At 33.1% G+C, this 10,533-nt stretch overlaps 1 long non-coding RNA gene across 1 annotated transcript; it reads left to right on the forward strand.

The window, feature by feature from the left end:
* Positions 1-7,133: 7,133 nt before the first annotated feature.
* On the forward strand, positions 7,134-10,112 carry LOC114342620 (uncharacterized). Its single transcript, XR_003654399.2, has 2 exons — positions 7,134-7,613; positions 7,767-10,112. It is a non-coding gene; the product is annotated as an uncharacterized LOC114342620 (long non-coding RNA).
* Positions 10,113-10,533: the final 421 nt, after the last annotated feature.

A 10,533-nucleotide genomic window follows, 5' to 3' on the forward strand; every position in this document is an offset into this window, starting at 1 on the left:
CTGTACAGGTTAAACAGTAGCGGCGACAGAACACAACCCTGTCTTACTCCTCTCTTTATATCAATATTCTCGGACTCCTGTTCTTCTATCTTTATATTGGCCTTTTGATTCCAATACAGATTGATGATAATTCGTAAATCTCGTCTGTCTATATCTCTGTTTTTTAGTAAATGTCTGTAAAGAAATGCTAGAAGAAATAAAAGAGAAATGGGAGACAATGGGACTCAGATTAAATGAAGAGAAGACGAAAATATTAAGACTAGGGAAACCAGCAATAAAAGGAAAAACCAAAATAGGAAATTCAGAGTTTGAAGATGTAGAACATTTCAAATACCTAGGAGTGACAATAAGCAAAACGGGTGAAAGAATACCAGAAATAAAAGAAAAAATATTGGCAGCGAATAAAGTTTATTTTGCAAATAAAACACTACTTAAAAGCAAAATACTGTCTATTAAAACCAAGATGAGAATGTATAACACCATAATTAGACCAGTATTATTATATGCAGCAGAAACAATGACGATGACTAAAAAAAAATGAAGAAAACTTAAGAATAGTGGAGAGAAAGATCATGAGAACCATACTGGGACCAATCAGAACAGAGCAAAATGAATATCGAAGCCGAACAAATGCAGAGATTAAGAAAGTACTAAAAGAAGATATCGTGACTAAAATAAAGCAATGCAGAGTTAGATGGTTAGGTCACATCTGGCGGGCAGGAGATGAAGCAGTGACATATGCTATGATAGAATGGAATCCAGGAGGAAGAAAGAAAAGAGGAAGACCAAGATCAAAGTGGTTGCAAGAAGTTGAAGAAGACTTAAAAAACGCAGGAGTCAGAGAATGGCGGGGAAAAACTAGAGATAGGAAAAAATGGAGAGAAATCGTTAAGAAGATAACATAAGCAAAAGGGACTGATCCTCCTAAGTAATAGGATCTAGAAGGCTTTCGCGACTTAGCCCCATATCGGAGTGTACAGTCACTATATATATATATATAAAATGCTGAAATAAAACATAAGTTAATAAAATATGTTTTGAAACGCTGAAATAAAACACAAGTTAATAGAATGGCGTTGTGAAAACAACGAGAGAGATAAATGCTGAAATAAAGTACAAGTTAATGTGAATATGTTTTAAATATGCTGAAATAAAACACAAGTCAGTAAATGGCGTTGTGAAAACACCGAGAGAAATTTGGCTATGCCCAGACCAATTCTCAATTTCTTACATTCATGAAAACACCTGAAAGAGAAAGGATCGGACTAGGAGCTCAAATGATAACGATTGTCTCAGTGAAAGTAAATTGCACCAATAAGGTTTGTCAGCACCGAGGATCGCTAAGTGTCTGATGCCGGTTCTCGATGTGGTTTGTATACATACATCAATGTAATATTTGGGATAGGGTAAGGATTGTTTATTTCGTGAGGATTTATATTACAATGGTCCCCGTTTAGGACGTTAGTCCTCTTCAGGGTTCGTGTTGGATGTTTTTTGTGAGCCGTAAAAGCAAACAGTCCGAAAAAACTCTGGGGCAAGGTGTGGTGGCGCTCTGCGATGCCGGACGGTGTTGGTTCAGCCAGCCATCAGAAGTCAGAGAAAGGGGTTTGACCGTTGGTGGTGGTTCTTATGGACATATGTGTGTACTGTCCATGCTTTATCCTCGACCAGTCTCCCTAGAAACCATTGTACGCCAACTGGCAAGCCAGCGGCCCTCGTCGGCGGTCAGGAGGTGGTTCGAATGTTAGAAAATAGTTGCGGCTATTTTCTTGGGGCGAACAGGTATAATTGTGCAATGAAGTTGGGAAACCGCAGAAAACCAACTTCTCCCTGTTCGGGGAGCCGGTGCTCCAGTTGCGCGAGTTTAAATAGGTTCTCGGCGCGCGCACCGGCCAATCGTGGAGCTCGTTATTCCGCTGATGGAATAACGAGTCCTGCTATTGGCGACAGCACTACAGGGTGTAACAAAAATACAGGTCATAAATTAAATCACATCTTCTGGGACTAAAAATAGTTCGATTGAACCTAACTTACCTTAGTACAAATATGCAGCCCTTTGAAGTTACACGATAAAAATAGATTTTTTCCGATATATCGAAAACTATTATAGATTTTTTAATGAAAATGAACACGTGGCATTCTTATGGCAGTAACATTTTAAAAATAAATTATAGTTAAATTTGTACACCCCATAAAAATTTTATGGGGGTTTTAATCCCTTAAACCCCCCCAAACTTTTTTGTACGTTCCAATTAAATTATTATTGTGGTATCCTTAGTTAAACACAATGTTATTAAAACTTTTTTGTTTCTTAATATTTTTTCGATATACCAGTTTTAATCGAGATACGGCTTCTTTTTTAATATGTTTACATAAAAATTTTATGGGGGTTCTGTGCCTTTGAACCCCCCCAAATGTTTGTGTACGCTCCAATTAAACTATTATTGCGGTACCATTAGTTAAACAGGATGTTTTTAAAACTTTTTTGTCTCTTAGTATTTTTCCGATGAGGCACCTTTTATCGAGATGTGGCTTCTTTTCTAATTTGGTTCAAAATATACCTCAAACTATAATTTATAAAAAAAAATTCATAATATTACCAGGTCTCTACAATCGTACGTAACAGTATACAAATATGTGGTGGATTTGACAAATATTCAAAATATCTAGATAAAAACTAGCTTTTTTGAAAAGTACTAAGAGGCAAAAAAGTTTTAAAAACATTGTGTTTAACCAGTGGCGTACTGAGCAGGGTTCCGCGGAACCAGGGCCGGGGTCCCGCAGGGGCCCGCTCTAGCGCGCTGTTTGCTTTTTTTTTCTAATTTGATAGGGACATTTTGCACTACTCAAGTACACAATAGAAAATGTAACTCCTTAATAAATTTTTATTTTTGTGTAGTTATTTATAAATAAAAACGAAGAATACCTATTTATCAAAAAATTTGAAAACAAAATTAATAATAGACACAAGGAAAACTAATTTTTGGAAGGTTCTGTACTTGTTTTACCTACTAAAACAAAGTGACTAAAACGCAAGTTCTGGTTTCAACACATGTAAAGAATTACCGCCTGTAGGTACAGTTTTACTCAAAAACTTATATTTATATCTGCACGTTTCACGGATTAGTTGTAAACTAGAAAGTTGTAAAATTTTGCAAATTGACACAGTCATTGCAAGTTTTATACTTTTGGCAGGGTTATAAAAATGCCTAATCCCCAGTCAATAAACTCGACGAAAGATGCTTCTTTTGTTTGTATTTATAGCATCATCATTCTTTAGCTTTTACTTTTAATTAATAATTCTTGATAACTGAAATAAATATAAATAGTCTAGGGCGCATCTGTTTTGAGATGGACGTTGAGAGATGACTCAATTTTTTTTTGCAGAATTTGCTTTAAAATAACTCAAATAATAATATTTGAGTTATCCTCCCACTTAAAAAGGTCCGGAACATTGTTTAAATAATCAAAATGTCAAAAAATTAAGAAAAAATTGGATTTTTTTCTTCGTTTTTTGATTATAACTTTAAAAGTATTCATTTTCGAGAAATGTTGCACTGACATAAAAGTTGCGTAATTAAATTTCCTACAGCATAGGATTGGTTAAAAACTTTAAAAATTGTCACTCTTGTTGCAAAATAGCAGTAAATGGCGAAAAAACCATAAAAAAACAAGTGTTCGCATTTTACGTTTTCAACCATTTATGCTACACTTCATATTTTATTCAGAAAAACTGTATAATATAATAAAACATTACTGTAAATTTCATTAAGATCGGTTCAATAGGTTTTGAAAAATAAATTTTGCAATCCAGCTTTCGCAAAAAAATTCATTTTTTCAAAATGTCGCAGGACTGAAAATAAAGGAGATAACAAGTTAAATTTTTTTTACATATAGAAGAGTACTGTACCTTTCATTTGCAATTTGCAAAATTAAAATCGATTAACTACCACGGCGTCAGGAATTTCTTTAAATAAACATTAATTTTTGGTGCTACACGCAGGATAGCGGTGTTCGATTCACACAAGTTGATTTCCACCAAAATTTCTTCCAATCTTTATCTATTATATTATTTTCTTCCTCTATATTTTGTTCCTCTATAGTTTGTTGTATTTTAATATTTTAATTCCACAAAAATCAAACTGATTTGATTATTGTTTGTGAAATATTGTTTAAACAATTGCATATGTTTAAAAATAATAAACTTTTATTCTCTAAGTTAAAATATATGAACAAAAAAAAGGTAAAAAATTGCTAAAAAAGTGTTATTTCAAAAGACAGAGTATGTGTTTTTATTTTGCAATAAACAAATTTATTTATTTATTGTTCTGAAGCTATTTTCTTGTGGCATTTTTATAATAAATTACTTTTAATGGGAAATAAGTCACAATTTTACCAAAAAAATGACTTGGGCGTCGAAACGTTAATAAAATCATTTTTTTGGTATCATTTATTTATATCGAAATGTACTAAAATTTAAAATGTATCAATAATTATCAAAGGTCATTGGAATGCCCAATCAGAGCAAACTATCCGCTGTCCTACGCGTAGCACCAAAAATTATTGTTTATTTAAAAAAATTCCTGACGCCTTGGTAGTTACCCGATTTTAATTTTGCAAATTGCAGATGAAAGGTAAAGTATTGTTCTATAAGTAGTAGAAAATTCAACTTGCTGTTTGCTTTATTTTTGGTCCTGTAACATTTTGAAAAAATAATTTTTTTTGCCAAAGCTGGATTGCAAAATTTATTTTGCAAAATCTATTGACCCGGTCTTACTGAAATTCACAGTATTATTTTATTATATCATAAAGTTTTTTAGGTAAAATATGAAGGTCCTAAGTGTAGCATAATATGGTTGAAAAACGTGAAATGCAAATACTTGTTTTTTTATGGTTTTTTCGCTATTATTGCTATTTTGCAACAAGGGTGACAATTTTTAAAATTTTTAACCAATCCTATATTGTAGGAAATTTAATTACGCAACTTTTATGTCAGTACAACTTTTCTCGGAAATGGAAATGAATATGTTTAATGTTATGAACAAAAAATGAAGAAAAAATCGAATTTTTCCTTCATTTTTTGACATTTTGATTATTTAAACAATGTTCCGGACCTTTTTGAGTGGGAGGATAACTCAAATGTTATTATTTGAGCTACTTTCAAGCAATTTCTGCCAAAAAGTTTGAGTCACCTCTCAACGTCCAAATGTACTAATATTTTTACAGATGCGCCCTGGTCTAAAACAAAAGTAAGGACAACTGAACTAACAGGTACGTATCAGAACTCTTCCGTTGGTATGAAAAACGATAGGATTAATATTAATTTACTGTTTTAAATTAGCTGAGTTTTTATAAAAAATATATGATGATTTATATTTAATGTTTAATAAAAACTTTTAATATACAATGTGTTTTTATTGGGCGGGGGGCCTGCATAATTGGGGGGGGGGGCGCATTAATGGGCGGGGGCCCGCATCAAAACTGGAACCAGGGCCCGCGGGTCTATCAGTACGCTACTGTGTTTAACTAATGGTTCCCCAATAGTAATTTAATTGGAACGTACAAAAAAGTTTGGGGGGTTTAAGGGAACAAAACCCCATAAAATTTTTATGGGTTCTTCTTCTTCTTTAAGTACCGTGCCCAAATTTAGGCGTGGGTAGCTTCCATAACAATTTGCCGATATCGTTCTCGATCTTGTGCGGCATGTAACAATTGATCTGCCGATAAGCCAGTCCATTGACGAAGGTTTCGGAGCCATGAATATTTCTTTCGACCAATTCCTCTTTTTCCGTCCATCTTTCCATTGAGTATTAACTGCAGCATCCTGTATCTGCTACCTCTCATTATATGCCCCAGATATTCAAGCTTTCTCTTTTTTATCATCTTTATTAAGTCACCTTCACCTTGACCTACTCTGTTTAAGACTTCTCTGTTAGAAATGCGTTGAACCCAAGATATTCTGAGCATTCTACGATACGACCACATCTCAAAGGCTTCTAATTTGTTCATCATGTTAACCTTCATGATCCAGGTTTCACATCCATTAGTAATACAGGATACACATAACATTTTAGGAACTTGATTCTTAGTTGTAAGTTCAGCTGAGAGTTGCTCAGAATAGATCTAAGTTTCATAAATGCTCCTCTTGCAATTTCTATACAAGTTTTAATTTCTTCATCCGGATTTCGTGTCTCGTTTATCCAACATCCTAGGTATTTAAAATGGTTAACTTTTGTTATTGATTCATCACTGACAATTAGTTGCATAGGGCCGACGTCTTGTTTACTAACCACAAGTAACTTTGTCTTTGTTGCATTTACCCTAATAGCACACGACGTCCGTTGGACGTCCAAAATAGGTCCATTTTTGGTCCTTACGTCCATGGACTATAAACGGACGTCCCATTTTGGACGTCCTTCGGAAGGAATAAATATGGACGTCCTTCGGACGGAATAAATATGGACGTCCTTTGGACGTCCGACGTTGAACGTCCTTTGGACGTCCATACTGGACGAAATACGGACGTTTTATGAACGCGTATATATTATATTGGACACATTATACCAATTACGGGATCAAATAGCAAAATAATTCAATAAAATATTAACTTACTCGTTAACTTTACGTTAATGAAATACAGTCAAACCTGTCAGTAACGGCCACTAAAATGAAAGAACTATTGGCCGATATAGAAAGGTGGCCGTTATTGCCAGTTTTTGTAGTCTAGATATACAGTAAAACTTGTGTTACTGGCCACCTGATAAAATCGGCCACCTGTACTAACGGCCAGTTTAAATATTCCCCAAACCAATTATATCTAGACTACAAAAACTGGCAATACCGGTCACCTTTCTATATCGGCCAATAGCTTTTTCATTTTTAGTGGCCGTTACTGACAGGTTTTACTGTAATTGGTTTGGGGAATTTTTAAACTGACCGTTAGTACAGGTGGCCGGTGTTTGCAGGGGGCCGGTAACACAGGTTTTACTGTAGTTTAAATCGAAAAGATTAAATCTTAATTCAAAATTGTATATACAATTATTACAATTATAAACAAACTATATAGTTTAATATCCAAAAAATGTTTTTGATTTTATGTAATGTAATGAAAATCTTATTTGTAAATTATTGGTTACAATGTTTAACAATAGGAAATATTCAAGAATAAATAAAATAAAAGTTTAATCCTAACAACACAAAACATTCCAGGAATGTAGGTACTACCGTTCTATTCCCTGAACATCTATCTGATTAAATTATGGGTGGAAAGTTACCACAAGATATTCTATGAACATAGTACAATGTCTTCCTGGAGGGGTAAAATTTTCCATTACAAGATTTTAAGAGAGGCCATTTATTGTACTGTTCAATTTGCGTTCATTTTCAAATTTGCCGCGCGAGTATCTATGTAGCGTCTCGTGGTCATTGGTCATCACATTTCATTTTCATAACATAACCGATAACCTAAAAATTTAGTAAAAAAGTAAAAATTTTGATTGGAAAAAAATGCATCGATAAGGGGGTGTGGGAAATGGAAATTAGTGGCTTTTTTGCTGTACTGTCTGCTAGTTTTTGCTCTGGGCACTGGCTAGATCTCTTGTTTAAACAATTTTGTAAGTATTATAAAATCCGTTTTCAATTTTCTTTATTCTTTATGAAACGAATCATTTATACATGCATATTATTACCTGTAAATAGGTACCTATTTCTTTTGATTTTTAATTGTAAAGAATAGAAAAATTACCGTTCATTTTAATTTTTTTTAGAATCAGCTGAAAGTGGCCTACAAAAAAAAACCAAGAAGGAAATGTATAGCCTTGTGGCTATGAAAGGCAAAAGAGAGATATAAAAAGTGTATTGGCTAGTTGGACGAAAGTCCACATTGTCCATGCATAATAAGTTATTACATTATCAACAAATATCAAGAAGATAGCAGGGTCACGAGCATCAACTTCATGAGTTCAAGAATATCGAGGAAATCCAGCTCCTCGATACTACTGGGCAAACTAGAAGATTGAAGAGGACAAATCCTTTTGAACTAGTTTGAGTAATAGGTGATAGTGAAAAACGGAGCATAGTGCTTGTGTGCTGTGCCTGTGTATGTTAGAATAGTGCACGATCTTGTTAGATTAGATAAGAGAAGCTATGGGGTAAGCTCTTCATTTTAAGAAACAGTAGTAATTTAGGCTAAATTAAAATTGCTCATTGGTCAGTTATGACCAGATTGTTTTTTTATGTTTGGCAAAAAGGACTTAAGTCAGAATTGCACATTGATAATGTTTTGATGATTTCTGGACCAGAAAAAAACTGTATGTACAGTAGAATCTACTACAGTACTGTAGAAATCATCAAAACATTATCGATGTGCAATTCTGACTTAAGCCCTTTTTCCCAAACATCAGAGAATTGTAATGTACAATAATTCTCCTATCTGCTTTTTCATGAATTTTGTAGGAGACGAAAAACCATTTTTAGGATCATCTGCTTTCACATGTTTTGTAGTAAATAGATAGTTGAATTTACTACAAAACATGTCAAAAAATATATGAAAACAGGAGGTGACTATAAAAAAAGTTTTTAGTCTCTCTTACAAAACTCATGAAAAAACAAATCGGAGGTATGTCACATCAGTGACTAAGAATGTCTAAAAAATATACTTTGATGTCCCAAGAACCAAATATAACCTACAGTCCATCTAATTTACTTACTGTTGCACGTCATTATCTACGCCAGAGATCTAAGTTGACATAGTTGCCAAAGTATAAAAAGATCCTGAATCCATTTTAAATCAAATATGTCACATAATTATTGTAAACGTGGATTATACAACAAAACAAATTAATATTCAATGTAAATAAGTAAAAACTTAAGAAATAGAGAACAAGAATTAAGTTATAATCTTTTAAGATTTGCAGTGCAAGAGTTTTTGCACTGCATTGTTAATAATTAAAAAACGGCTCCGAACTCTTGGCAAAAAGCCGGTAGGTTTCTTTGTATAAGTATGTCTACAATAACAACTAAAGAAGTTGTCAGATACCTCGATTATTCCAAGTCGTTATAAAATTAGGTGAAATTTATATTTTTATAGTAGAGGATCTTTTTATAGTAAAGTAAATAATAAAAACAGTAAATATAATAAATAAAACAGATACTTATAGTAAAGAATATTAACAAAATATGAAGTGTCATCACTGTAACTGTCAAATAATTGTTACCAATTTATTCTAAAATATCACCTTCGTTCGATTACAGTTACAGTGTGATCCGAACAAATCTGCTTCATAAAAACGCTTTATAATCCATTTATACAAATTAAATGAAACATATTATTGTGTATTTCTTTAGGTTAACATTAATAGAAATCTTCAAATATTATTTCTACGCGTATATAATAAAATATGTCTAGTGGCTGTAATTCCAGTGTACTCGGCAAAGTGATTCTAAAAAAGAACACACCTACCGCCTAAATATTTCGTGTTGGTATCATGCAACCTCACAGGCTACGACGCGGATGACGCGCAACAGTTAGTAAATTAGATGAAGTATGTAGATATATACAGGGTGTAACAAAAATACAGGTCATAAATTTAATCACATATTCTGGGACCAAAAATAGTTTGATTGGACCTAACTTACCTTAGTACAAATGTGCACACAAGAAAAGTTACAGCCCTTTGAAGTTATATATATATATATAATAGCACCAAGGGTCTTAGAGGTACATGGCTTGAAAAGTTTGTTTTTTTTCTTCATTTTCACGTTTCTTTATGTACTGAGATCTTCTCTGGCTTGATATGTGATTTTTCTCCATTCCTTCCTGTTATTCATTTTTCTTTTCTGACCCTGTAGCACCATTCTTTCCAAATCTTTTTCGACCTCTTGCTTCCATCTATTTTTCGGCCTTCCTCTTCTCTTTCTTGAAGCTGTAGTGTAGTTTAGTACCATTTTTGGAGTCCTCGTGTTTGGCATCCTTTCAATGTGACCTCGCCATCTAAGTCTCTGTGCCTTTATCATTCATTTGAAGTTACAAGATGAAGTGATTTTTTCCAATATATCGAAAACTATTAGAGATTTTTTATTGAAAATGGACATGTGGCATTATTATGGCAGCAGTATCTTACGAAAAAACTATAGTAAAATTTGGACACCCCATAAAAATTTTATGGGGGTTTTGTTCCTTTAAACCCCCCCAAACTTTTGTGCACGTTTCAATTTAATTATTATTGTAGTACCATTTAAACACGTTTTAAAAACTTTTTTGCCTCTTATTGCTTTTTCGAAAAGTCAATTTTTATCGAAATATTTTGAATATTTGTCAAATCCACCACATATTTGTATATGGTTAAGTACGATTATGGAGACTTGGTAATAATATGCAGACTTATTTATGCTTTACATTTTTAGGGATATTTTGAACCATATTAAAAAAGAAGCCAGATCTCGATAAAATGTGCCTTATCGAAAAAATACAAAGAGGCAAAAAAGTTTTAAAAACATTCTGTTTAACTAATGGTACCTCAGTAATAGTTTAAT

Source organism: Diabrotica virgifera, chromosome 10, assembly GCF_917563875.1.
Source record: "Diabrotica virgifera virgifera chromosome 10, PGI_DIABVI_V3a".
Taxonomy (NCBI): domain Eukaryota; kingdom Metazoa; phylum Arthropoda; class Insecta; order Coleoptera; family Chrysomelidae; genus Diabrotica; species Diabrotica virgifera.